The 27,965-nt window shown below is 51.0% G+C and overlaps 1 protein-coding gene, 1 long non-coding RNA gene and 1 other non-coding gene across 3 annotated transcripts in view; 2 read left to right on the forward strand and 1 right to left on the reverse strand.

The window, feature by feature from the left end:
• Positions 1-27,965, reverse strand: part of PLEKHA6 (pleckstrin homology domain containing A6) — a 112,182-nt gene that overhangs the window by 55,238 nt on the left and 28,979 nt on the right. Inside the window, exon 2 of the mRNA XM_049634458.1 lies at positions 634-1,228. The gene's annotated coding sequence lies outside the window, so the exon portion shown is untranslated. The remainder of the gene's footprint in view (positions 1-633; positions 1,229-27,965) is intronic.
• Positions 7,052-7,136, forward strand: TRNAQ-UUG (transfer RNA glutamine (anticodon UUG)). The gene has a single exon. It is a non-coding gene; the product is annotated as a tRNA-Gln (tRNA).
• Positions 23,785-27,898, forward strand: LOC125925454 (uncharacterized). Its single transcript, XR_007458836.1, has 3 exons — positions 23,785-24,229; positions 26,550-26,640; positions 27,123-27,898. It is a non-coding gene; the product is annotated as an uncharacterized LOC125925454 (long non-coding RNA).

Genomic DNA, 27,965 nt, shown 5'->3' on the forward strand with positions numbered 1-27,965 from the left:
CCCCCCCCCCCCCCCCCCCCCCCCCCCCCCCCCCCCGCCACGCCGTTCTGTCCTACCTTCTTCCTCTCCACACCTGACTAAGTAAAAAAAGATGGAAGGACAAGCCACAGAGATCCCAGCCTCTTTGGCGGGGCCTCTCTGCCTTCCCTCCTGCCTGCTCCCAGGAAATCAGCCCGCGAGAGGGCAGGCCGGGGGCGCTTCTGCCCGGGGCTCCCAAGCCCCTCTCTGGAGACAATGGCTCAGAGAGGGAGGACGCAGCCAGCCAGCTTTATGTACAGGGTGGCCACACACAAAACCATTGTCTCCGCATCAGGACAGACAATGGTTTGTATCTCCAGCTCCTGTGCCAAGTAGTTCACCCCCTTGGATGAAAGCAACCCTCAACATTCCCTTGTAAGAAATAGCCTGATACTGAAATCTGGCCCCAAGCTGAGAATTTGTATCTGGCTGTAACAAAAGCCCGTTCTAGCTGACGGACTGGTGTATCCAGCGCTCCCTTACCTGGTCCAGAGCCACCCAGGCAAACACACGGGGACAGATCACCACTCTCACCACTCACTCTCCGGCCTCTGCTTGCTCGTCCCGACTCCTTTCACACTCAGGAATAGGGAAAAGGTTTCCTTTAATACTCACCAGGTCCCTGGTGGGTAGCAATCATTAACAGCCACACATGCTGACTGGCCTTAACCCCTTCAGCGCTGGGTTGCCTCCGGCTGACTGATGGACAGCCCTGTCCTCTCTTCCCAGCCCTGGGCCAGCCCAACTCCCACCTTGATGTCATCCACCTGAGTAATGCCGGCCTCCCATGTGGAGAGCGGAGAGGGGGAGCCCTCTAGTCCCACCCAGGCTGCCCCGCCTGATTGGAGCACACTCCAACCTGAGGCGCTTGGCTCTGGCGTGGTGCCCAATTGGATGAGCCCACATTATGAAATATTTGCCTAGCAGGCCAATAGAGGAGCCGGGATCTGGGGGAGGGGATGATATTTTTATTTATTCCTGGAGGAGGGAGAACAGACAAAGGTAGTCCCTCGCATCCCTAGCCCTGGGACGGGAAGCAGTGGGAAGGTGGTCTCAGGTGGATGGAAGCGTCTCTAGCTTCTCTGTCCATGTACGGGGCACAATCCTTGAAGGCTTCTGAGCATTTCAGCTCCTGGCTGTTTAGCGAGAGGGCTTCGTTGCCTTAATCATCCCCTGCCTCGCTCAGGAGTTTGGAGAGTCTTAGCAGGAACTGTAACAGAAACCAAGAAAGGAAACTCCTTGACCGGCAAAGGATTGCTCGTCTCTACTTAAACTGTGCAGCTATAGGTGGTCTTCTTTATATTTGAAAGTTGCAGAAATTGTTTTGTTTTTGGGTTCTTTTTTTTTTTTTTTTTTTTTTTTTGCATCTTTGGAGGATGCAGCTGAAAGGTGGGCAGGCATGAGTGGAGACAAATCCCCTCTTTATCCCTTTAAAAATAGGCTTCTGATTTGGGGAAATCTAAATCCAGCATAAAAGTATCCACATGTAGGACACACGCAAATCTATGCAGATATGTGCAAATGAGCAGCTCCGGGCTTTTCAGAGTAAGTCCTTGCCGGGATTTTTCTAGTTTGAGCAAGAAACCAGGTAGTCTCAAAACCTTATATCAGAGCATCTTACTAGAGCTTAAAGCTAGCAGCAGAGAGAACATAGAGAGCTCAGCAAACGGATTTATCGAACATGTACTACGTGTAAGGCCTTTAAGTATACTCTATTAGAGTGTTAAAAACATGATCATAAATATATAGCATACACAGGGGAATGCAAGTGCCCTCCCCCTGCACGCCCACAATGAATACCCACTTCTCCTTTCAGGGCCCAGTGAGGGAGCTGGCTGCTCCAGGCCTTGCCAGCCTGGGTCTAGCAGCTGGCACCTCCTCCTTATCACCCCTGGTTCCTGTTTGTCTACCAGTAAGCCCAGCCACTGTGGCCCAGGACCCTGGCTTAAACCAGCCCGGGGGCCTTATCTTATCTCCCAGGCTGCCTTCCCAGTGGCCTGATGGCTGGTTGGCCCTAGTCTCTTAAAGGGGCTGCACTGTATTTCCATCTAGTCGGACCTCAAGAACACCCTCAAAATCTAGGGAAGCACAGCCTGTGGAGGGTCAGATTCACCACCCCACCCCCTCTTGGCATTCCCTTTACAGCCACGGCAGGCTGTGGGGCTGCTACTGGAATGACTTATTGACTTAAAACAGGGAAAGATGCTAACGTTGTTACATACCACTTTAAATGCTTATCATATGATGCAAAGGCCCTGCACCTCAGCATTTCCAGGCCCCAGTTCTGTTATTGAGTTTTTAAAAGCGGTGGGGGGGGGGGGGGGGGGAGAGGCTCAGGATACACCGTCAATATAGTAAAATCAGTTGTACCTCTAGCTACTAACCTGAAAATTGAAATTTTAAAAACGCTATTTACAGTAGAATTAAAAGTGTGAAATATTAAGAAATACCTTTGGCAAAAGATGTGAAAGACCTATATACTAAAAATTATAAAACACTGCTGAGAGAAATTAAACCAAATATAAATAAAAGGAGATATATATTGTTTGCATGGATCGGAAGATTCCATATCGTTAAGGTATCAATTCTCCCCGTATTTTTCTACAGATTCAACACGATCCTTTGTAAACACTGACAAGCTGATTCTGAAATGCATATAGAAATCAAGGGACCTCTAATAACTAAAAAACTTTCAAAAAGAAGTACAAAGTTAGAAGCCTTAGACTCTCTGACTTCAAGACTCATTGTAAATCTACAGTAATCAAGACAATGTGGTATTGGCATAAAGATATATGTATAGATCAATGGGACAGAATAGAGAATCCAGGAATAATGTATGCATATATGATCAACTGGTTTGCCACAACGGTGTAAAGGCAACTCAATGAGGGAATGACAGCCTTCTTACTACAGGCTGCCAGAAAAAAACAGAGATCCCTACACCTAAGGCAAACAAAAACAAGCCCCCTGACCCTACCGTAAAAAAATTAACCGAAAAGGAATCAAGATCTAAATGTAAGAGCCACAACTGTAAGATTGCTAGGAGAGACCATAGGAGAAAAATCTTCAGTGATTTTCGGTTTGGCAAATGTCTTAAATACGACACAAAATTCACCAACTTCATCAAGAAATCATCAAGAAATTGAACGTCACCAAAATGAAAAACCACTCTTCAAAAGATGCGGTTACAAAAAGGAAACGGCAAGCCATAAACAGGGAGGAAACATTTGCAAAACATGTACCAGACGTAAGATCTTTATCCAGAATAGATAGAGAACTCTTGCCGCTAAATATTAAGACGGCAAACACCACCACCACCACCACCACAAAAAATATGGGCAAAAGACTCCACCAAAGAAGATATACAATGTCAAATCAAGTACACGAAAAGATGCTCAACATCATTAGTCATTAGGGAAAGGCAAACTGAATGCACAATGAAATAACGGTACACACCCACTAGAATAGCTAAAATTAAGACTAATCATACCAAGTGTTGACAAGACTGTAGGGGAATGGAACTCATCCACTGCTGATGAGGATATAAAGGGTACCTCCACTTTGGGAAAGTTTGGCAGTTTTTTAATAAGTTAAACATGTGGTTATCTTACAACCCACTGATTCCTAGGTATTTACCCAAAAGAAGCGAAAGCATGTGTCCACACAAAGACTTGTGCACAAATGTTCATAGCAGCTTGTCAGAGCCCCAGGCTGCAAAAAACCCCAAATGTCCACGGACAGGTGAATACAATGTATGTGCTACACCCATACAATGGGCTATGCCTTGACAATAGGAAGAAATGAATTATTACGGGTGCATCTCAAAATAATTATGCCGAGTGAAAGAAGTCAGACGCCCCCAAGGTGGAAAATGTATACTGTATGACTCCATTATATGAAATTTTAAAATGCAAACTAATCTATAGTGACAGAAAGCAGATGAAAGTTTGAGGGGGAGTGGGGTAGATGGCAGGATTTCAAAGAGGCAGGAAGACACTGGAGAGCCACACGTCCGGGGACACTATGTTAATCGCGGTCGTAGTTTCACAAAACCCATCAGATGTTACCCTTTAAATATATGCAGTTTACCTTCAGTTAATTGTACCTCAGTAAAGTAGAAAAACTTTCGTTTGAAACATCAGTACAAGACAAAACAACACAACAGCTCCACCTGGGTCCCACCCATTATGTTTACACTGTGATGGATATGGGCAAGGGGTGGTCGGGGGGACAGGCTGGGGTTCCAGCTTTGCCTGGTGACTTAGTCTGACAGAAATGCCGGTTCAAGCCAGGGATGAGCATGGGCCCTGAATCGGCCTGAATACCTCGCATGGATTCAGGTCAAAAATGTGGCAGATCTGAATACGGTCTTTATAAAAATAAAGGATTATCTAATGACAGAAGGGAAAATATTAAGTATAACCCTTTATGATCCCCAAAGCACTCTTATCCTTATCTCATTTGGTTCTTTCATGGCCCCATGAGGCAGGCAGAAATATTATCACCCCTCATTTTAACAAAAACCCTGAAGTTCAAGGAGATAGAGTCTTGGCCGAGATAACCCACCTGCCGTACGGGAGGGGAGGCTAAACCCTGATGGGGTCTTTCAATCTCGGTTCAGAACTCTTTCCTGTTGCCACAAGATCTGTCCCCAGCGGGGGTGACTGCCTCCGACTGTGGACCGTGGACCAGCATCCGGTGCTCACCCTGCCCTGGGTGGATGTTCTGGTGACTGATCCAGAAGGGGCTCCCAGGGTGGATGAAAACAGGGGCGGATCTAGGGTCAGAATAGGATCAACTAACGGGAACCATGCAGTGTTAAGAGAGAGGAGACTGTTAGAGACGAGAGGATCAAGGATCTAATTTGATCACACATTTGATGAGAAGCGGGAGGATGACAACCAAAGCCACTCCCAAGGCAGGAAGTCTGGTGGGTGTGGAAGCAGCTGGAAGCTGTTAGAGGGCTCCAGGCCAGCAACCCGGCTGGGCTCCAGGCCTCTGTACCCCTCCTCTCCCTCCTCTTCTCTCCCTGCCCCACCCTCCCTCCTCCAGCACTCTGGCCAGGGCACAAGAACAGTGGCTGGCTGGGAGCCCCACCTCTCTCTCCCCCTTGTTCCCAGGACAGGATGCTGGAAGGGAGGAGACCTAACCGTGCAGGGCATGGGGACACGACATGTAAGGGGCATCCAAGAACTCAGTAATCAAGATTGATACTATTTTCTTAATGGAATATTTTTCAAAATAAAAATGCAAAAACAAAAAAAACAAAAAAAACAACCCATGATAAATGACATATTTTAAATAAAACCCAGATCGGTATTACTGAATTTCCCTCTTGTCTGAGGCTCCAGCATGGCTTACAGGGGCACTGCTATCGGTCCCGTCTTTACTTAAACTGCTGATATTTCGTTCTTTATGAAATTTTGGCACTAATTTTGAGTTTTTAAAAATATCGCTCTCGGTTGGCGGGGTGGGGGGCACAGGGGTGGCTCAGTCGATTGAGCGGTCGACTCTTGATTGTGGCTCAGGTCTGATCTTACGGTTCATTGTGATCGAATCCTGCATCAGGCTCTGCTCTGACAGCACTGAGCCTGCTTGGGAGTTTCTCTCTCTTTGTCTCTCTCTGCCCCTCCCCTACCTGTGCTCTCTCTCTCTCAAAATAAATAAACAAGAAAAAACAGTAAAAAAAATAAATACATAAAAATATTGCTCTGGATAATTGAGTTTTTTGGCACCCCTTAAGTGTTGTCCCTACGAGGGAACTCACATCCCTTACCTCATTCAGACCTGCTCAAGGATGAGGCTAGGGGGGCATGGGAGGGAGCTGGGAAGACTGGACAAGGCCCAGAAAGGGCTAGGGAGGGTCCTGCGCTCTTCGAAACACCTCAAGGCATGAATAACAGAAAAAGGCTGAGGACTTCTTCTAGAGTAAAGGGGAATAAAGAGGTATGGTCCTGGATTGGATTCTAATGATTAGGGCAACTGATAAAATTTAAATACGGATTGTTTATTAGGTACTAGTCCTGCATCAACGTGACATTTCCGAAATCTGTTCATTTGTGCCATGGTTATGCAAGAGAATATCCTTGTTTTGAAAAAGAAAAAAAAAAAAAAACCAAAAAACGATGATGCAGAAAGAAGGGCTGGAGGGAAGCCCACGCCCCTCTTTCTCTAGTCTCTCTCCTCCCATTCTAGGCAGTCCCAAGAGGGAACAGTAGGAAATGGGGTTGGCAGAAAGTCTTGTCCAAAAGATCGGGTATTGGAGAACCGGCTGGACATTTTCCTCCCGAAACAAGAATTAATTTTGAATTCCCCAATCCTCCTCACCCTCCCCAGGAAGACTTGACAACCGGCACAGAAAAGAAAAGGAAATTAACACCTATCCGTGCCATGACGCCATGACGCCATGACGCTAGCAAATTCTGATAGGTGCTGAGATCCAGCCTAGGGAGGAGGAACCTGAGAGGTCAGGTAGGTAGCCCGAAGCTACAGGGTTAGGAGGTAGGAGAGTTGGGACCATAGCCCAGGACACAGTCCAAAGCCGGCTCTCTTCCCACTTCATGTAAGTTGTGCAACTTGAAATTCCCTTCTCATGCATCATCCTACAAACTAATCCTTTAGTTTATTTTTACTGAGTTGAATCTGCATTGGTCTTGAGATTTTTGGCTCCGGAGTCAGACTGCCCCAGCTCCAATCCTGGCTCCACCAGTTACCAACTAAGGAGCTTTGGGGGAGTGACTCAACCTCTCTGTGCTTTCACTCCCCCATCTGTAAAAAGGGGTAATATATGCACCTACCTCCTGGGTTTGTCATAGGATTAAATGAGATTATCCAAGTAGAAAATTTAAGAGAGGTCCTGGCACTTAGTAAATGTTCAGTAAATGCAAGTAATCATTCTTATCTGCGCCTGTGCCCTGGACTGTTCACTCATAGGAAGCAATGGCCTGATTTTGACCATAAAGCCCCTTAGCACTTTGATACATAGAAATGGATGGTTAATAATTGCTCCTAAAGAAGCTATTCATCAAGGGGCGCCTGGGTGGCTCAGTTGGTTAAGCGTCTGACTTTGGCTCAGGTCATGATCTCATGGTCCGTGGGTTCGAGCCCCACGTCGGGCTCTGTGCTGACAGCTAGGAGCCTGAAGCCTGCTTCGGATTCTGTGTCTCCCCCTCTCTCTGCCCCTCCCCCCTTGCACTCTGTGTCTCTATCTCTGCGTCTCTCTCTCAAAAAAATAAATCGGGGTGCCTGGGTGGCTCAGTTGGTTAAGCGTCTGACTTCGGCTCAGGTCATGATCTCACGATTTGTGAGTTCGAGCCCCGCGTTGGGCTCTGTGCTGACAGCCCAGAACCTGGAGCCTGCTTCGGATTCTGTGTCTCCCCCTCTCTCTGCCCCTCCCCTGCTCATGCTCTGTCTCTCTGTCTCTCAATAATAAATAAAGGTTAAAAAATTAAAATAAATAAACATTAAAAAAAAAAAAAGAAGTTATTCCTCAAGATGGCACTTAGCCATTCCTAAATCTGGTTTGTAATGTCTTTAAGGCACTACGCACCTCAGAACAAGGGATCATCTGCAGCGGTCACCTGTCCCCCTACCCTGAGGATCCGGAATAATCAACATCTGAGAATCTCAAATGGGAGGGAGGTTTGGCCTGACGTACTTTGAACTGGAAGGTGCATATTTTTTTCCTGGGTCATATCGAACTTGGAAGTTAAAAAGCAAGTCAATGCCAGGGGCTACATCACTGGGCAGGAGTCAACTGAGGAGCCCCAAGTTCTAGTGTTTGCACTGTACCCCTCCAGCGGTATCATGTGGACAAGGGCTTGCCCCTTGGGGCCCACAGGACAGGAAACAGGGAATCACCTTGCCCAGAGAGTGAACGAGAGGGACCAGAGAGACCACGGAGACCTGAGCACTTTAGGTTCTTCGAGAAAGCCCCTCTCTCGGGCTAATTTCCCATCAGGACCCCTGGCCCCAGTGTAGACGTTTGGACTCAGCTAGGGAGGACCCACAGCACATGAAGGACATGGACTGACAGATCATTCATCTAAGGTGCTGAAGAGAGGCAGGCCAATGGCAGGGTGGCCAAAAGTCAACAGCAGTCAGGTTTAGCCAAGACGGTCCTTCTGTGACAAGGGCAGAGCTGGAACGGGGCAACTTTCTAACTATAAACAGATACCCAAGAAGCCACAAGGCACACAGGACTTGTGTGGGGATGCGAGTGAAGCAAGGGAGACACCAGGGGGTGTATGTCTAGGGGACAGGGCTGTGCGAAGTGGCAGCAAGGGACTGGCACAGGTGAGTGTATCTTGGTGATGGGGATACAGGGGGCAGAGCCAGATTTTGTGGGGCTGGAAGCTTCTGCAACCTGAGGGGTCCTCATTAAGAAAAAGACTACAAATACAAATACAGATGGGTTCTTGGAGGGGGCCTGGAACCAAACTGCATGGCTCACGCCATGGGGGGCAGTAAGCTCGCCCCCACACCTGTCCGCATCTCTGAGCGGACAGACTCACCTGTGCTTGTTGGAACCTTCCTGCCCCTGCCTCGGCACTATTTCGCTTTCCCTTCACACCCGTGCTTTGCTGACCTGATTTTGCTTCGTGGTAGACAGCGCGAATTAGTCAGTGCCCCCACGCCTTGGAATTAAATTCCTCCCCGCCTCTGCGCAATAGGTATTTGGATTTTGTGCCACGCCCCAGCCCCCCCCTCCAATGCACTACACCCTCAACCATCACCATCAGGGGCTGAGTTCCTCCCTATCCCAGGAGCCCCACCTTTCCCAAAAGGCATTGCAGGCACCCTCCAAGCTGCCAGAAGGGGTGAAACCGAGGCTCTCCCTGACGCCTGGCCCCCTGCATTCCAGCCTTGCGCCCAGACTTTGACCTTCTCCTGTGGCTGGCTGCAGATGTGTTCTGTGTTACAGAAATAGCCCAGCTCCTGGGCCCCTGCAGGCCCTCCCTCTGCTTTACTCAGAGATACCCCACCTCCGAGGCTCCAGGAGGGAAGTGCTCAGTTCTCCACTCCTCTCTCCCACACGCCCCTCACGGCGCAGAGCCAGATGGGGCCTGCCTCCCCCCTGCTCCTTCCAGCCCCAGTGCTTCTGTGCCGTATCTGCCATTACAGCTGATGGAGGGGAGCGGTTTGGCGGAGGAAGGTATGAAGGAGGGCATAAAGAAAAAGGGGGGTAGCACCATGAAGAGAGTATACGATCTGACCCCCGTACGGTTTGTCTCTTCTCTGAGGTTCGTTTGGATAAAGGGCAGCAGCCAGCCGGAAATGGTTCCCAATCCCAGACACCCTGGCCCAAATTCCCATTCCCTCATACCAGAGGGTGATTTCATCGTCACGGATTCAATCCTAACCTAAACAAGATGGTGGGCATCGGTCTTCCTCGCGAGTCCAAGATGGAATGTGGGACAATGGATCCAATTACGTTATTAATAACTGAACTTAGAAACAGTAATGGGCTTTCCAACTGTGAGGCTTTTAGATGTTGATGCCCTAGTGTCTGATGGAACAATAAAATCTTTTCATAAAGGACTTCACTAAAAAGACAGAGTGTTACCTATGGGTAAGGCAGGGGCCTGAATGGCCTTCTAGGTTCAGGTTCTGTGCCTTTTCCACTCACAGGGAGTGGCAGTGACACGGCAGTCTAGCCACCGACTAGGCCCCTACCCGTCCCCATGATCAGGCAGGAAAAGAGCCGAACGGGAGAGGTCGGGGGCGTATAAAGTCTTCAAGCCAGACTCCTCTAGGCTTGGAGGCCCACGAAGGGCTAACATGTACTAGGAAGCACCCACCCTTTCTAGAAACTGCCCCGACCCCAATACCCACATAGTTACAGTGGTAACAACCATGTCCCTAAACCTGACGCCACTCTCTTGGTTACAGGGGGTAGCCACCTGGTCTCAACCCAACCAAAACCCTCCTCGGGGATGGGAACTGGGATTGAGAGAGAAAAGAGATCCGAGACCTCCTCCAGGTGACCTGTACACGAGGGAGCCACTGGAGGCCACTTTCTGGACCCTGTAGACTGCCCAGGAAGCTGAGTAGCCTGTCTGCAGTGAGACCAAAGACTGAAGCCAGCACAGGGAGAGCGGCAAGACATCATACTTGTGGCATTTGGCTTCTTGCTTCTAGTTGGTTCCTGTGACCCAGCCGTTTCTCTGACCCTTACAATAAAATCCCCTCTGGGGCCGAAGATGCTGTGAGTGGCTTCAGTAGTGTGCGCTCAGAAGTCCTAATTAATACCAGCAAGAGGAACAAGATGCCTTCTGGAAGACCCAACGTCTCACTGACTCTGTACACGTGGCTGGTATGAGGAGAAAAGGAAGAGAAGCAGAGGAAGAAAGGAAAGGGTTGAGAGCCGGGCCCAAGGGCGGCAGACAACCGGGCTGGGAGGCCCCGGGCCAGCCCAGAGACCAGGCCGGCAGAGAGGGCAAGGAGGAAGGTAAGGGTCAGAGAAGACGAGTCTAAGTTTGCTACTACTCAGCTTAGAAAAGCTTCTGGGATGTTTAAGAGGGAGCCGGCAACCACAGAGGCAAGCTCAGATCCCTAAGGAAGGTGGCAGGTGACCGCAGCTGACAGAGGGAGTCGGGGAGCTCCGGGCCAACAAGCTGATGTGGCTTTGAGACATGTTCTCAGAGGACAGCCACGATTCAGGGGAGAAAAAAAAATCACCTTGTCTTCTTTCTCCTGAACTTTCCAAAGCAACTGTGGGTCTTCTGCTACCTCTGAGCCTCACAGTTCTCTGAGTCCAAGGGGACCGGTCTGCCCCTCAGGTCTTCTAAACTACTTCCCTGGCACCAATTCCATGAGCTAATGGTCCCTTTAAGAATATTTTTCCCCCATCTGTTCTCTACTGGGCTGGAGCAGATGTTCCTCGTTCCTATGGCAACGGACCTACCACCCTTCCTAATGGGTATCTTCCTAGTGAAGGGCACAGCATAGCCGCTCTCCTCCCAGAGCAGAGTCCCCTGACAGCAGGCTCCTGACCACACAGGAACACCGTGGACACCCATGTGCCTAGACTTCGAGAGTTTGGCCCTTGCCTGACCTAGAGGTGGCCCAGGAATGGCAGTTGTCATCTGACAACACACAGAAGGTCGAGGGAGGGAGATTATCTATGCCACTGCTCCCACAACAGACCAACGTCCATCTTTCCAATGAAGCGTTAAAAGCACATGCTGTATCTTCAGCAGATTACATTAGCACTTGCCTTGACCTTTTTCCACATCACTAATGAAGACCAGTGAGACCCCCTAATCGAATTCTTATTTCAAGCTGCGCATCACTCTCGCCCTTATTGGGGCTTTGTGATCCTTCCAGAGAGTCCTTCTCGTAAGACCAGTCCCTACTCAAGGCAAGAAGACTTCCACAGCCAGGCAATGGGTGGGGAAGCAGGAAGCAATGTGCATTCCACTGGTTCTGCACGGGGGTTGTGTCCACTGCAGATGATGCTTCTCTCACTAAACCCAACTTGACCCCATTTGTTCTTGGCTCTCTCAGCCCCCATGAAGCCAGCTGGATTCTTCTTGTAAGCCACAAAGTTGACTGAACTTTAGCTTCCTCTCTTCCGAGCTTTTAGCCTACTGGGATCCCACGAGTCAATGTATAAATAAGAACAAGCCAATAAATGATCCCTATCAGATGTGCAGAAAGCACCTCCCTAATTGGGTACAATGCCAAAGTCAGAGCTCCCACCCCCACCCTCCACTCTCTTTCCCTCACTGCTGGAGCGGCGAAGTGTGCCATACCTTGGAGGACAAAGCCTGGCTCTGGAGGTGGACAGTCCTGGGCTGGAATCACCCTTATTGTCTGAAAGGCGTTAGGCAACTTATTGATCATCTGAGCCCTAGCTTCATTCTCTGTAAAATGAGAATGCTAATTCCACCCGATAGGATTATACAAGGCAGGACAGAACCACAATGCCTTAACAGCATCTCCAAATCCACAAACATCTGAAAATTGAACATTTTTTCCTAACTCAACGGATGGCAGACCCCAACTTAACCTGAACCTAGTTAGCAGCAAAGCATGACCTGAACTGGCATGAGACTCTTCAGAGGCTTTGTTTATCCCGGTTCTGTGACTCTTTAGATAAGCCTGGCTGCAGAAATATTAATATGTTTGATTTTGGAGCTGTTCCAGACCCTGCTGGAGGCTTGATGTAACACACAGTATGTGCATCATGTTACTGTTCTGAAATGCACAGGCCCTGGGGTTTCAGATGACTAACTGTGGAACTGTCTATACTGGTCCTCCAGCCCCTTGAAGACGGGGGTTTCAGGAGAGCCACCAGAGTTATTTAGGCTAAAGATGTTGACAACCATTCAAAACACTTGCCTTGTCACAATCTGGATCTCTCCTGGGTCCCTGGGTTCCTGCAGCCTGCAGCCAGCTCCCCGGAACACACGTTGGCATGGGGCAGGGGAGAAGATCCAAAGACCAGCCTGTCAACCCATAAGAATCTGCGGCCTTTCCACCTGAACAGAGCTGGCACAGGCCGTGTGTTGCTGTTATCTGCTTAGGCTTCAGGTATAGACATGCCCGAATATTCCAAGCATGCCTCCCAACTTCCCACCTCATTGGGCTCTTCTTTCCACCCTACCACCACCCCCCAGCTTCACGTGCGCTACCCAGTCCCTAAAGGCACTCCCAGGGGAATAAGTGACTAAGCCTCGGGGACCACTGGGGATGGAGGGGGCCAGAGTTTGTGGAGAACTGGGCTGAAGAAAGGGAAAGATACTGCGTGTAAGAAAGATCGTGAAGATGGGACGCTCTGGGGCGAGAAGCAAACACACAGCGGAACAGGTTTGGCGTGTTTCTCCTGATGCTGTTTCAAGGCCCCAGGAGGCTTTTAAAATGGGAAGCTAGACCTGGCCAGTAACTGTGAGCTATGCTGGGCAATGGCTCTTCTAGATCTCTTGGCTCTGGCTGTACATTTCTGGGACTTACGGATGATTATTAAGGACTTGGGCCATGCCGAGGCACGGTCATCCAGGCGGGCCTCTCCATTCTGACTCTGGATCTGCTGTCCTCAGGACACCTGTCTCAGCCTGCTGCCTCGAGCCAACAGACCCTTTCCCAACAGACGTGTATTTGCTGGACACAGACCCGCAACGCCGGAAGAGGAAGCAGACTCTACTCCTCCTGGAGCCACAGGTCTACCCGAAGTTCCAGAAAAGGCCCTGTTGTCAGTCAAATGGAGAACGGAAGCGTGGCAATCAAATTCACCTCCCTCATTTTACAGATGAGGACTCGGGAGGCCCAGAGAGGGACTGAGTTGCCCAAGATCATGCAGTCATGAAGAAAAAGGTGGCCTTGGAGTCCAGAGACTGCTTTCCATAGTCTCGCCGTGACAAGGGCGGGGACGTCTTTAAGGTGCCAGTCACGTTCTTGTTGACCTTCATAGTCAGAAAAAGCCAAGCTCGCCCTTTGGCTTGAACATCTCGGATGAGATGCTGATCTCTAAGAATGTGGCTGTACACCCTGACTCCGTGTCCCAGACTTGTCCAACGTTTAATACAAAATCTTCATTAAAGCCACCTCGGGGAAAGCCCCCATCGCTGGTGACCAGAGATGCGCTGAGAGAACCGTTGCCGTGTCCCCGTCATGAGCTTGCCCCACGCCCAGGTAGAGACACCAGGTGGACTGTGGAGGGCTCTACCCTCCAGAAGCTCCTCAGGGGGCAGAGATCTTGAATTTGCACCTCTTGGATCCTTTTACCCTCTTGTCTCTCTCCTGCTTCGGCTACTTTGAATAGGTCTGCGGTGTCTGTCATCAGTCACAGCCGTGTGCTTTTCCATAGTGCCGTTCTTTTTTCAAGTTTAAAAAATTAAAAAAAAAAAACCCTCTATGTCCAACGTGGGGCTCGAACTCACAGCCAAGAGCCTCATGCTCTACCCACTGAGCCAGCCAGGCACCCCTCCACAGTGCTGTTCTTAAGGCCTGTGCTGCTCTACCAACCCCTCACTATCCAGCAACCTTTTGGAGAGAAGAATTTCACACACTTGGGCTTGGTCTTCCAGGTCAGAACCTATGGTTTCTGTTGTTGTTGTTGTTGTTGTTGTTGTTTCACTAGTTTGTGCCACTTCCCCCTCAGCCCCAGGCAAACTTGAGGTGAGGGGGTGCTACCCACTCCCCCAAATAGAACAACCTGAGTCAAACCTCAGCTGCTTTCCCGGGCGAGGAGGGCTCTTGTTTCAGAACACGAAAATGGGGGAAAATCAGAAAATTCTCTCCTAACGGAGGAGCTCCTTGGCATCTGTCCTCAGGAGAAGGGTCCTAGAATAAATCCCAAAGAGAGCATCTAGTGCAGTGTGCAGGGGGATTTCAAACTGGTGTCCCCTTTAACACTTTCTCCTCTGCAGGTCTGTACACGCGTGCACAGCCAGCCCCTGTGTCTCAGTCTGGCGGCCGGGCTGTCCGGGGATTCCCACATATTTGTTGCTATTTCAGGCTCGACTCCTCAGAAGGGAAGACCCAGACATTCTAAGGCTTCCAGGAGCCTACAGATTTCGGAAAGCTCCAGCTGATATTCTTGAGAGTTCAAGAAAGATCCGCTATCTCAAAAACCGATAGCAAGATTTTTAAATGCCCTTAGCTCCTGCCCATCTCAAGGGGGGGTTTCCAAATGACTAACGCTGGACACCAAGACCCCAGATATAAAATATACCTCATGCCGTTCCCCTAATCCAATCCACAAACGCCCTCTCTCTCTCTCTTCCAAGGATAGAAGGTGATTTCCAACATTTCCAAAAGATAACTGCAGGCATAAGAACTGGCAAAGCCTGATCTTGGAGCCCCTCAGAGAAGGGAGAGTCTCTAGGGCACATTCCTTTGCCAGTGAGCGGCCTCGTCCAGGAGGGAAGAACCTCCCACAACTTTTAAAAATGAGAAAACTGGGGCGCCTGGGGGACTCAGTCGGCTGTGTTCGAATCTTGATTTCGACTCTGGTCATGATCTCGCGGTTCTGTGGGATCGAGCCCCGTGTCAGGCTCTGCACTGGCACCTCGACGCCCTCTTGAGATTCTCTCTCCTCTCTCTCTCTCTCTCTCCCTCCCTCCCTGCCCCTCCCCCGCTCACGCATGTGCTCTCTCTCTCTCAAAATCAAGAAACATTTTTTAAAAATGAGAAAACCAAGACTCAGTGTGAGTCTATCATGATCCAAGGGCCCACAGGGAAAGGACAGTGGTGACAAGACCAGAGTCTGGGTTTTCAGGAATCTGCCCAAAGGAGCTGTTATCAGGGAGATTCTCATCTGTTTGGAGAAAGTCCTGCCTGGAGGTAAGATTTTTGGATTTCATGTACCAGTTACATTTCAAAAACTGAAATTTAAGGAACCCCTATGAGGCTGCCAACTTTTTATTTTGCCAAATAAGGACATTTTGAAAGCCCAAGTACCATCTACTCTCACCACCAGCGCATGAAAAGAATAAAAAAGCCATAACCCCAGCGTAAATATTGGAGCGCATCCTCCGCCCCCAAAAGAAGACCTTTGAACTGAATGCATTTTGTTTCAAGGGAAAAAAAATCGGATCAGGGTTTTCCTTGTTTCTCTCCATTTCACCTCAGACTGGTGAAAACTCCATCACCGACCAAAAATGGATAATCACTGGGCCAGATGACTGCTCTACGTCCCTTTTCGCGTAAGCCTGGAAATGAAGAGAAAGATCCTCAGCTTTGGGGATCTGGACCCTTCCAGGAAACCTGGGCCAGACGAATGGGGCAGACGGGGGAAATCAGCAACCAGGCCAGTTACAAAGACAAGAACAAATGCCGGCCTCAGTGGTACACACCCAGTGTTCAGTGAGCGTCTACCCCTGCGTGCGGCCTCCCAGGTTTCTGTGAGCCCCTGAATTCTACAGTCCCCTTGCCTGTGGAGACAAGCCAGGGAGAGGAGGGAAGAAGACAATCTTCCCAAGTCAAGAATTATCCGAGATGTGAAGGCGGCCTCCGGTGAGCAGTAAAGGGCAGCGAATCGGCAACATGACACAGACACGGACCCGCCGATGCCATTTTGGTGGCACAATTAGGAGCCCGGAGAGGACTGACTCCCTTCCAGGGAGCAGTTTTTCCACTCCGCCTTCTGCAGATTATTGCTTCTCGCTCATTATGCTGATGGGGATGGCCTGGGGGCTGGCGAGGACAGGGAAGGGGATGCAGCTCTGGTGTAGAGGGAAAATATTAAAAAAAGGCCCTGGATTAGGAGCTGGATCTTGATCTTTGTCCTTGGCCATCTGCCTACTAACCATGAGTCCTCTGGCACATTTTGGTTCTGGTTTCCTTATCTATATGGTGGGCATGATATTCTCTCTGTCTTCCTAGTGGGGCTGCTGTTAGACAGTGAGATTCTCAGGGACAGAACAGGTCTTATCCACATCTGTACCTCAATATCCAACAGAGTACCTGGGAGAGGAAAGGGATTGGTAAACATCTGCTGCATTGGGCCAGAGTGGCAGAGTTATCTGCGAAGGCGTGCCCACACCAGAAAGCTCCGGTAAAAGGGAAGGGCTGTTGTTACCCGTTGGCCAGAACTGCACATCACGCCAGCTGTCAGATATACAAAGACACTGGAATTCTCTTCGGAAGTAGATGGTGAGGTAAATAAAAAATAATTTGTTAAATGCCCAGAGTTTCAAAAATAATCAGACTGTACAACCCATTAATGATATTGCCGAACAAATAGCTGCGTGATTGCATGCCGGGTTCGGCCGTCCTACACAATTTCCTTGTTGGAAGTGTGTTTTTACTGTCCTTTGCCCTGTCCACATCGCCTCTCATCCATCTTTCTCATTGTATTCAGAAGCCAGTAGACAAACCCTGGTTCTCTCACCTCTTTGAGGTTACACCTATACTGAGAGTTGAGGTCCCTTGGCTGGCTGCAGCTTTGGAAGGTACCAGAGCTTAGGACTCCCTGGTCCCCTTTCCTGACTCCTTTTCTGTCCACTCCACATTCTGCCTCCAGCTCACGCGGCCACAGTCTGCTTCTCATGCTTATCTCATCACCTTAAATCTGCTTTTCAAAAGCCACCTCCAGTCTCTTGCCAGTGTCACGGGTCTGGTCCACCCACCAGCCCTCCGGACCCTACCACACAGCATGTGCTGCCCACTGGGCATGACTGTACAGACAGGTCTCAGCGGCCAGGGCAGGCTGCCCGCCCACCAGCTCCTGTAGGAGGTAGGGATCTGGTCTCTGCTCCCGGTCACTGAGAAACACCATGCAAAGCCTGGGAACGCAGACCTGCACGCAGCCCAGCCTTACTCGCCACCCGCCAATCAATGCCAAGCCCCCCTGCCCCCAGGCATCAGCCTCCAACCTGCCCAATTCCGAGACACGGAGAAGAACATGCTCCCAGCACTTGTCTCTCGCAGCTTTGGTCTCCTTAGGCCAGTTCACGCTAATTCCATACGGAGACCATGCTGGGACCCATACTGGTTACACCTTCTCACCACAAGGACAGCTACAGGACTTAGAGTTAGCTTTCCTGGGGGTGCTTCCAAGTGCCTGCAGAAAGCAAGCCTGGCTCTCGGGGCATTAGTCCCCTGGAAGTATATTTTCAGTACAGACCCGTGTCCCTAAGCTCCCTCTGTAGCCCCCCTGCCTTCAAGTGAGGAAATATTCACATTCTAGAAGTCAGAAGTTTTTGATGGGAGATCCCCAAGGGAGATGGACAGTCACGGGGCATTCTTATTTGTTAGTAGAGAAAAAGGAAATAAATGAAAGAAGAATGAAAAGAAAATTTGCTTCCCAGTAGAAACACCCCCCAATACATACACACGCACAAACACATACATACACAAACACGCTCTCTCAGTTCCCTCTCATGCTTTCTCTCTCCCTCCCTCCCTCCCTCCCGCCTCCCTCCCTCCTTTCCTCTCTCTCCCTCTCTCTCTCTCTCTCTCTCTCCTTGTGAACCACTCCTCTTTGCCCAACATGTGCGCACCCCCCCCCCCGTCCTCTCCACTGAAAGTCTGGGTAGCCCCAGTTCTTCCTAGCCCAGGTCCCCAGGACCCCAGATTTTACCTTCCGTGCTAGAAGTCAGGACCCAACTGGAAGATGCAGACAGCTGATTGGGAAGGAATGAGACAATACTCCAGATTGGAGAAAATTGTCAAGGGTGGCCGGTGCAGCTCCCATGAGAAGGAAGGAGACAGGGAGAGAGCCCGGGAATCCAGAATTTCCCTAGCCTTCCAGGAAGGCTCTGGTGTCAGCTCTCTCCCAGCTCCAGCCTTGACTGAAAACCAGGGGAAAGTCTCCTGATAAAGCGGGGGTCTGAAATCTGAAACTGCAGGTTGGCCGAGTCCTATATAAACACACTCACACCCCCGGCTCCTGGGGTCTGATGGCTCACCCGCCCTCGGTCCCCTCCCTCCCCACCCCGCCTGCAACTCTGCAACTCAGTAACATCAGACAGCCCTCTAGCTGTAGCAGCTCAGCTCCAGAAACCCTGAGCAGAGCCAAGCGGAGCCCGGCAGACACAGGAAGCGACCTGTCAGGCGCTCCCAGCCCCAGCCCCGACCCCCTCCCCGCCTCTCTGCTCCAGTTCAAGTTCAGGTGCTTAAGGGGCGCTCAGGGTCGCGGCAGCAAGGCTGATGGCCAAGTTGTTGGTTTAGGAGCAGGGATTTCTAGCCTCTAGCTCCACATCAAGGAACGGTATTTTTCTAAGGCTCAGATTCCAGATAACTGGCCTGGCATAAACTAATGGCTAAACTCACCTTCCCCTCTACTCCTCTTTCAATTTTCTGCATCTGCCTCTTATGGAGTCGCCCCTTTCCCTTATGGTTCAGGCCACATGCGAGTGGGAAGGGAGAGTAGGGAGACACTCGCCCATTTTGCAGATGAGGGAGCTGAGGCCAGGAAGAAAAAATGGCTTCGCAAAGCTGGGGAGTGACTCCCGGGCTGGCCTGGCATCTTGGGTTGTAGTAGACCAAAAGCCGAGTCTTCAAAAGTCAGATAGAATCACGCTTTAGTCGGTACAACTAGGTATTCATTTGAATCACCGATGGTGAGAAAAATCACTTAACCACAGGCTGAGGTCACAGGTTTGCACTGAAGATCTCTCCCCAGAAGTTTCTCGCAACTCCACCTCCAGGCTCCAAGCTTCGGTCCCCTGGAGCCCACCCCCCTACTGAGCATTAAGCAGGGGTCAGCAAACTTTGCTGTGTGAAGGGTAAGACAGTAAATGTTTTCAGGGCCAGTAAATATTTCCTGGGCCATAGAGTCCCTGTTGCAAACACTCAATTCTGCCTTCGTGTTACAAAAGCAGACACAGACAACGTGTAAAGGAGCATAAACAGATGAGGACAAATCAATTAGCATAAACCAAAGAGCGTAGTTGTGAACAAGCAAAACTCTCCTTGCGGATACGACAACTTGAATTTCATATAATTTTAATGAATCAAAAAGCCTTTTTATTATTATTTTTTCACCATTTAAAATACAAGGGGCGCCTGGGTGGCTCCGTTGGTTGAGTGCCTGACTTCAGCTCAGGTCATGATCTCAAGGGTGGTTTGTGAGTTGAAGCCACGCATCGGGCTTGCTTCTGCCAGCGCAGAGCCCGGCTTCGGATCCTCTGTCCCCCTCTCTCAAAAACATTTATAATAAATTAAATAAATAAACAGACAAACACCACTTTTGGCTTGTGGGTCCTGACAAATTAGGCGGTGGACTGGATTTGGCCTGGGAGTCATGGTGTAGACTGGCTTAGAACTTCTCAGGAAGGACACACCGGTTAAGAATGGTCACCTCCAGGGAGGGAGCTGGGGGGGGGGGGGCGTAGTTCTGAGATGAAGTGGGAGAGAAACTTTTCTTTGGAAACTATTCTGTACCATTCGAATATTGCAACCTACGCAGGTTAAACACAGTCAATGATTTTTTTTTTATGTTTATTTATTTATTTTGAGAGAGGGAGAGAGAGCTGGGGGCTGGGGGGAGGGCAGAGAGAGAATCGGAAGCAAGCTTTGCCTTATCAGCACAGAGCCCGACACGGGGCTCGATCTCACAAACTATGAGATTATGACCTGAGCCAAAATCAAGAGTCAGATGCTTAACCGACTGAGCCACCCAGGCGCCCCACACAGTCAAATATGAATGGGTTTGCGATCCAAGTTCCCTTACTTCTATCCATAGCAACGTTAACCGTCCCAGTCAAACAGGCTTATACCTGCCAGGTCGACTTTGCCTCTCTCCCACCCCAGTCTGTCATCCAACAGTAATTGCTGTCCGGAATCCACTGGCCCCGTTCACCCCAGCACCTCTGCCCACGACTAGCTATCTATTCCTCTCCCATGCGTGCTTATTATCACCTTTACCACACCACTGTCATTTCCTACAGCCTTCTACCCTCAACTGACTTTCTACTTGTGTAAAGCTTGTCTCCTTCCAAAAGTGACTGAAGCCTTTTAAGGACTGAGGCTCTTAATTCCCTGCCCTCTCTCTCCACTCTCACACTAGTGCCTTGCACCTAGCAGGAATCCCACAAATAGTTGCTTGATTGTTAATCTCCCATCCTCCCAGAGACGGTTTGGAACACGGGCGACAGATCCACCCCAGAAAAGAAGTTGGTTCTGAGACACACAGCAAGGCGAGAATGAACACAGGCACAAAGCCTTCCATTGTAGTAAAGAACGTTTAGGGAGAGGAGAACTGTGCTCTGGAGAAGAAAGTCAGGAAGCCCAGTGGGGAATTTTTCCCCTAGTCCCACTCTCTCATGCATTCGCCTAGTAGGGTAGGGGGAACCTCTGATCCTCAGCTGGGGAGTTTGGGTGATCTCAGAATCAGAGGCTCCCCGGTATAGGAGGGACCTCCATGCTAAGCACTTTGCTGTTCCACCCAAAGCAGGAAAAGCTCTCTCCAGCACCTAGGAAAGATGAGCCTACCACCCGAACTCGCACAGGGACGAGATGTTCACTACTTCTGAAGGTGGCCTGCTCCACTGTTGAGGAGGGCGGTTAAGCGTGCTTGCTGTTTCCACCCGCTATTTCCAGTTCTGGAACTGAGCAGATGAAGACTTTCCGAGTGGGGTAACACAAAACTAATGATAACTGCCAAATATAATAGAGTTTTCGAATACTTCTTCCTTCCAAGACGTTCAAAGGGTTTTTAAAGACAAAAAAAAAAAAAAAAATCATTGACTCTTTGAAAGTGGAAATACCTTTGCTTAAAAATGTTTATTAAATGAAACTGAATATACTCCCTTTTCCTCCTTTCAGCGTGAAAATATCCAGGTTATGCAGAAAAGGAATGGTTTTCTTTCTTTAGAGGAGGAAGCTTCACAACCACCCATGGCAATGTGGGTCCTAACATCCCCTTTTACACCACAGGAGGTGAGGAGGAGAGGAGTTAGCTAGCTTGCCCCAGATCACATAGCTAGGACGTTCTAAAGCCAAACTTCAAACCTAGGCCTGCCCCAGCTTCAAAATTCACGGTCTTTTCCTTAAGCCCAAAGTTGCTATGACAGTTGATCATCTCTGTCAACCTCACTCTGCCTCTGAAACGAGCAGAAATGAATATTTCCACCACTTCCACCAGAAGCACAGGGGAGCTCACCGCATATAACTGCCCCGCAGCCCCTTGCCAAATCCATCGTCACGAGGCCTGCCCGGGATGGCGGGAACGAGGCCAGGATGCCAGCATCCCAGAGACACCCAAGGGGCAGAGTGGCATCTCCCCAGCTCATGGTGCACGACCCCATGCTTCTCCTCAGCCAGACTTCGCAGGGGCCCGGCTCCAGGCCTCCTGCCAGGCCTAGGGTACTTGGGGGCCCATGAAGCATGGCATTGTTTGGGCAGCACAAACCCCACATTGACCTGGGCCCCGGCACCTTCCCTCTGCAGCCTGCTTTTGGTAAATATTTGTCCGGCTCACCCAACACCAGGCTGGGGGCCTCTTCGGCTCCCCCAGCCCGACAACCCTACTTCTAGGAAGACGGGCTGGAGACTGCTGGGGACGGGCACCGAGGGACCACAAACACTTCAGCGCAGCCGCTCCTCTCATCCTCAGCAGGGAACTGCCTGCATCATCTTGCCTCTCCCCTGCCCTCCGAGCAGCTCTGAAACGTCTGCGGCCAGGCTCTCAGCCCATTATCGAAGCTCGGCTTCAAATCCCAGAGTGGTTCCTGATTGTCCGGTTGGAGCTCACAGCGCTCGGCGAGGGGCTCCTGCCTGGTTCTCCTTCCAACCTATCAACCTGGAAACACACCCGGTTGCTCTCGGCTGCAGAGAGCGCCTCCCTCCGGGGATGCGCGCGTGCCCGGGCCCCTCTGGCCTCAGTGACTACACAGATGCGGGAGAGGACCCTCCCCATTTCTCAAGACGGCAAACCACAGCCAGGAGTTGAAAGCTCCCACGGGATGTTAATGTTGGAGACAGAAGCAGGCCCCAGGCCCACACTGCCTCTTTTCTTGGTCGCTGCAGAGAAGCGACAGTCTGTAGTCTGTATTGGCCCAAGGAAACCCCCACGATGCGCTACCTCTCCAGCTCGCCCCCACCCCCATTCTCGGGGAGCTGTCCTTGAGACCTTCACCTGGCGCTGTCTAAACCACCCACCTTTTTATCTGCCATCTCCCTGGGAGATGCGGTCATTAGCAGAGAGCACTATGTAGGTGTCTAATTAAGCAATCAGTAGCAAATGCAAAAACCTGTTCAAGCCACCGCACAGAGCATCCACCCAGGGATCCTCTTACAGTCCCTCCCCGAGCTTCCTGGAAAGGTCCCTATTGTTTGCCTGCAGCACAGCAAAGTGTCCGATTCTGCCCTCCTACTTATCTGCTGGCACTGACTTCCCTGACTCGGCACGCCCTCAGGGGGTGCCATTCACATAGAGCGCAGTGTGAATGGCGCCCCCAGAATTGTGGGACACAGTAGCTCCAGGCAGGCGGGAAAGTGAAGGTCCCCAGATGGGAGGGACAGGGTGTTCTGGGAGGATGTCTGCCTACCTGGCTTTTTCAGGTGTCCCAGAGCTATATCCTGCCGTGGTGGCATTTTGGGGTCAGGACACAGGAAGCGAGGAGCCCTCGAGCAGGTTGGTAGGAAGGTGGCAGGGGTGGAGGTGGGTGGCCCAGCACTCCTCCCACCCGTGTCTCTGAGTCCTCTCTCTTTTTTGCACCGGCTGCTCACCTGTTCCTGTTTCACCCTTTAAATGGAATGTTCCACTTGCCCCGGGAGCCCAGGGGTGGGGGGAGAAATCCCGCGCTCACGAAGAGCTTTCTTCTTTAGACACTGGAGTCTCTGGGATTCCCTCAGAGGCTGCTGCAGATGACAGGTGGAGGCAACGAGACAAGGGCAACAGCGGGGGAGGACCCTTGGGGGTCAAGACAGACTTGAGCTCGCCCCTGCTCCCCCTAGCCTGGGGACGGTCAAAGCAGGAGACTGGAGGCCAACGGACACCTGTTGCCTCCCTTGATCCTGGCGGGTCCCCCTCTCAGGTGTCAGCACCCCGACAATCTGGGATGAGACACAGCGAGCCTCCCCCCCCTCCGACCGCCAACCTCTTCCCCTGTGCCCCTCCCTGAACCCTGTCTTGTCTTTCCTCTTCTGGGCCCTTATCTCCCAGCCCAGACCTTTATCAGGCCTCAACTCTTTCACCCTCACAGGGGAGCAGGAGGGGAGGCACCCTTGTACTGATGTCCACAGGCTTTTCAAGGTGTATGCCAGTGCTGGGGGGCAGGGTGGGGGGACAGCACCTTAGGCTAAACCCAGGGCTGCTCATGGGGGGGGTCTCTCATGAGGCTCCAACGACCTCCAACCCACACCCCTATACCAGTGCAGGCCTCAGTGCCCTCTTGTGCCCCGGGGCTCTGCCAGCTTGGCCCAGAACCCTCGGACACCTGTTCCACCAAGATGTGTGGGTTCTCTCCGGCAGAAATGGGAGAACGACCTTTCTTTCCAGTGGCTGGGCCCTGCCCAGCTATTTTGCAACTCCTAAGAGAACTTGGGCTTTGATTACAGCAGGAAAGGTTTAGGGGAGACACCAAGAAGCCCCTGGAACAGGTGATAAGGGAAAGTTCAGGACTCTGCCTTTGTGCTTGAGAAATACACCGGTGCCTCCCTGCTTCGCGCCTGCGTTCATCACGTTACTCTCATTGCTCAGAAACTCCCAGCAGCTGTCCCCTCCCCTGCTGGCTGCAGAAAGGCCTAACTCCTCGGCACCCAAGGCCCACTGCAACACATCCTCATTTACCTTTTGAAGGTCACATCCCACTGCTCTGTAAGTCAATTTTCTTTCTTTTTTTTTTTTAATTTTTTTAATGTTTATTTTATTTTTGAGAGAGAGAGAGAGAGAGCATGAGCAGGGGAGGGGCAGAGAGAGAGGGAGACACAGAATCCGAAGCAGGCTCCGAGCGGTCAGCACAGAGCCCGACGTGGGGCTCGAACTCACGACCGTGAGACTCAATCAGGTGTGCCCCCCTTTTTTTAATGTTTATTTATTTATTTTGAGAGAGAAAGAGAGAGCACGAGCAGGGGAGGGGCAGAGAGAGAAGCCGACAGCGCAGAGCCCATCCTGGGGCTCGAAGTCACAAACGTTCACGACCTGAGCCAAAATCAAGAGTCGGTCGCTTAACCAACGGAGCCACCCAGGTGCCCCTGTGTGTCGATCTCCTAATCGGACCAGTTTCTCGATATTTCCCCCAAAGGCTTTAGGCAGCTGTGTGTGTGGCTGTGCCACCACTCCCTCTCACCAGGAGTTGCCATCCACCAGGCAGCCTTTCAGGCTGAGCTCAGCCAGACGGATTAACTGATAACCTGGGGAACTTCTCCACAAAACCCAATCCCCCATTCCATCCTAGATGCCTGTTGAATGTAAATCTACCAGGAGAAGCAGGTCGACACTGCTGTCAGGCTGAGCTCAAATGTCACCTTTTCCAGAAAGCCCCGTTAAATACCCCCCAGCCCATACAAAGTGCCCCCCGTGAAGATACGGTCACGGATTGGTCGTGCGTTCCCTAGACAGGTCTTAAGCAGCCACACAGAGACAGACATAAGATGGGGTCCCTGCACTCCAGGAACCCCAATCTAGTGGCCGGACACACACCAAACCCACAAAGCCATCCTCTTCTCAAAGGCAGCCCGTGGTGAGGGTGGTATGAGTGAAGAGTCACGAAATGTCCAGGGAGGCAGCAGCAAGGAGACAAGAGCTCTGAGAGATGGAAGGTGGGCATTCCAGAAAGGGAGCCACTGTAGAGGGGCGGGAGAATGCTGGGGCCCCCTTGGCATGGCCCCCCGGGGTCATGCTGGGGGGTGAGAATAGGAACTAACATGTATTGTGTGTTTACCTTGCATGCTATTGGAACCGCTCTCTATTTATGGCTTCTTTTCTCCCTTCTAACTAACTGATGCTGGAAGGGGACTAGGGGTCCGGCTGGGGAGTCCCACCAGGCACAGAGTGGCTCTGGCTCGATTAATATTTTCTCCGTGATCCGCAGATAAATTGATCTCTGAAGGCTCACTCCCAGCGGGAGGAAGGCAGGATCCTTTGGGAGCAACTACGGCTCTGAAAAACATTTTCCTCACTTTTTAAACTATGAAAAGCAACACCAGGGCTGATGAGCGGAGGAGGGCCACCGGCTGGGGGAGGGCCTGGCTTTCCTGATGCAGGATGTAAGAGTGGGTGTTAGAGCGCTCCCTGTCCGAAGAAACCCAAGCAAGGCTTGGGGAGACAGCTGCCCCTGAAGGACAGCTGTGGGTTGCTCAGAATAGGGACACAGGAGAAATGTTCTCAATGGGCCGGCCCGGAGGTACCCAACCTCCCCAGAAGTCCCTTGTCCCAAATGCCGGTGTGGGACCCGTGCAAGCAGGGTTCCCTCAGCATACCCCAGAGTGGGCAGGGCCTCCTGAACTGACCTGGTCCTTCCTCCCTCTCCTCTTTGTACCCACTTCCCTTAACATCTCCATGGCTAACACGGAATCACGTAATCGACCCCGTAATCTGCAGCTGAGGTCACCAGAACCGGAGGCCAGGGGGCCCGGGCTCTAGTCTGCTCTGAGCCTTGGCCAGAACATCAACATCATGCCTCTCTACCTTCACTTGGGGAACAGCATGGAACCTATGTTTACCTAATTCAGCCCTTGTGAGTGTACAACTTGACGAATATAAAAATATTTCAAAAGTTGAACCTAAAAAAGCAAAGCATAGGAGCGCCTGGGTGGCTCAGTCAGCTGAGCGTCTGACTTCGGCTCAGGTCACGATGTCGCGGTTCGTGAGCTCGAGCCCCGCGTCGGGCTCTGTGCTGACAGCTCGGAGCCTGGAGCCTGCTTTGGGTTCTGTGTCTCCTTCTCTCTCTGCCCCTCTCTCACTTGTGCTCTGTCTCTGTCTCTCAAAAATAAGTAAATGTAAAAAAAATAATTAAAAAAAAAAAAGCAAAGCATTGGGTACGTTGATAGAACACCAATCGGCTCATAAAGAGATGCCCGTGCATTTCAAGCCCTCAGCAATGAGCGCCACGCTCTGGGCTCCAGGTTGGAACACCCTTCCCTGGGTTGGGTCTGGGAAGGGATAAGATAACCGTGAGCAATGTCCCTACAACCAGGTCTCCAGGAAAGAACAGCTGACCCCAGCTGTAGCCATCTCCCGGGGTCCGAACACGCTCTCTCCAGAGCCCCGCGTCTGGGAACCACGAGGTAACTTCCCACTGTCTCAGAGTCCCACCTGCTTCTGAAAAGGGGCCACGGCAAGCCTGGCGTGTCTTGTTCCCCTTCCCCTCGGGAGCCTCCCCCTCTCTGTCCTCCTCGCTTTCTGAGTGGATTCTGTAGGCCAGAGACTTTCACACTACCATTTTTGAATTATAATGGAGTAAAATCGAGATTGGCATTTTAAGAATTGAATGAAACGGAATTGAAAATATCAGTACACACAGCACTCTGTAAGAAGAGTGTTAAAAGGGGCGCCTGGGGTGGCTCAGACCGTTGAGCATCTGACTTCGGCTCAGGTCATGACCTCACGGTTCTTGGGTTCGAGCCCCGTGTCGGGCTCTGTGCCTGCCAGTGCAGAGCCTGCTTGGGATTCCCTCTTCCTCTCTCTCTGCCCCTTCCCACCCGCGTTCTCTCTCTCTCAAAATAAATAAACTTTAAAGAGGTGTAATGTCATATACTTACACCCACAGAGAAGGGTACGTGTTCCTTGCTTACAGAGTAAACATCTGTCCGTAGCGTGGAGAAAAAAACTGAAAACCACTGCTGTGGGAGAAGCTAAGAAGGGTCTCTCCGAGGACAATATACACTTGGACTCAAACTCCCGAGGCTCAGAGGCTTCACAGGTGTCTGCACACCTTGCTTTAGGGAAAGAGGCACAGGTGATGTGATTGAGTGTCCGACTCTCCATTTTGGCTCAGGTCATGATCCCAGGGTCATGGGACTGAGCCCCACATTGGGCTCTGAACTGAGCGTGGAGCCTGCTTAAGATTCTCTCTCTCTCTCTCTCTCTCTCTCTCTCTCTCTCTCTCTCTGTCTCATTCCCCCTCTGCCCCTCTCCCCTTTGTGCTCACACACTCTCTCTCTCTCTTAAAAAAAAAGTTGGAAATAATAAACTTGGCTAACAGGGCTCCTAACCATGATGTACTGAGTCCTTGATTAATCTCGACAATATGAACTTGCATAGGGATATTAGACTCTCCCACACCCTTTGTTCTAGAAGACCAGGGTTCTTTCTGATCACGTCTCATTTTACCTCCTCCGTGGCCCAGAGACGCCAGGAGGGGCACCACTGTCCTGTTTGCCAGCCCCGAGAAGCCCAGCCTTGCCAGAGTCACCCTGTGAGGGAGCGCCCCGTGAAGCCTGGGAAGGTTTCCGGTGGTTAGGAGCCAGGAAGTGATGTGACCCCTGTCTCAAAGGGCCTAGAGGCACTGGCTCTCCCAGCCTGCCCTTGGTCTCCTCCCGCCTTGACTTCAGTGCAAACTGCCCCGGGACAAAAGGCACTCGGTTTACCTCTGGAACCCGGCTGCTACTTC

The sequence above is a fragment of the Panthera uncia genome, chromosome F1 (genome assembly GCF_023721935.1).
Source record: "Panthera uncia isolate 11264 chromosome F1, Puncia_PCG_1.0, whole genome shotgun sequence".
Classification (NCBI taxonomy): Eukaryota; Metazoa; Chordata; class Mammalia; order Carnivora; family Felidae; genus Panthera; species Panthera uncia.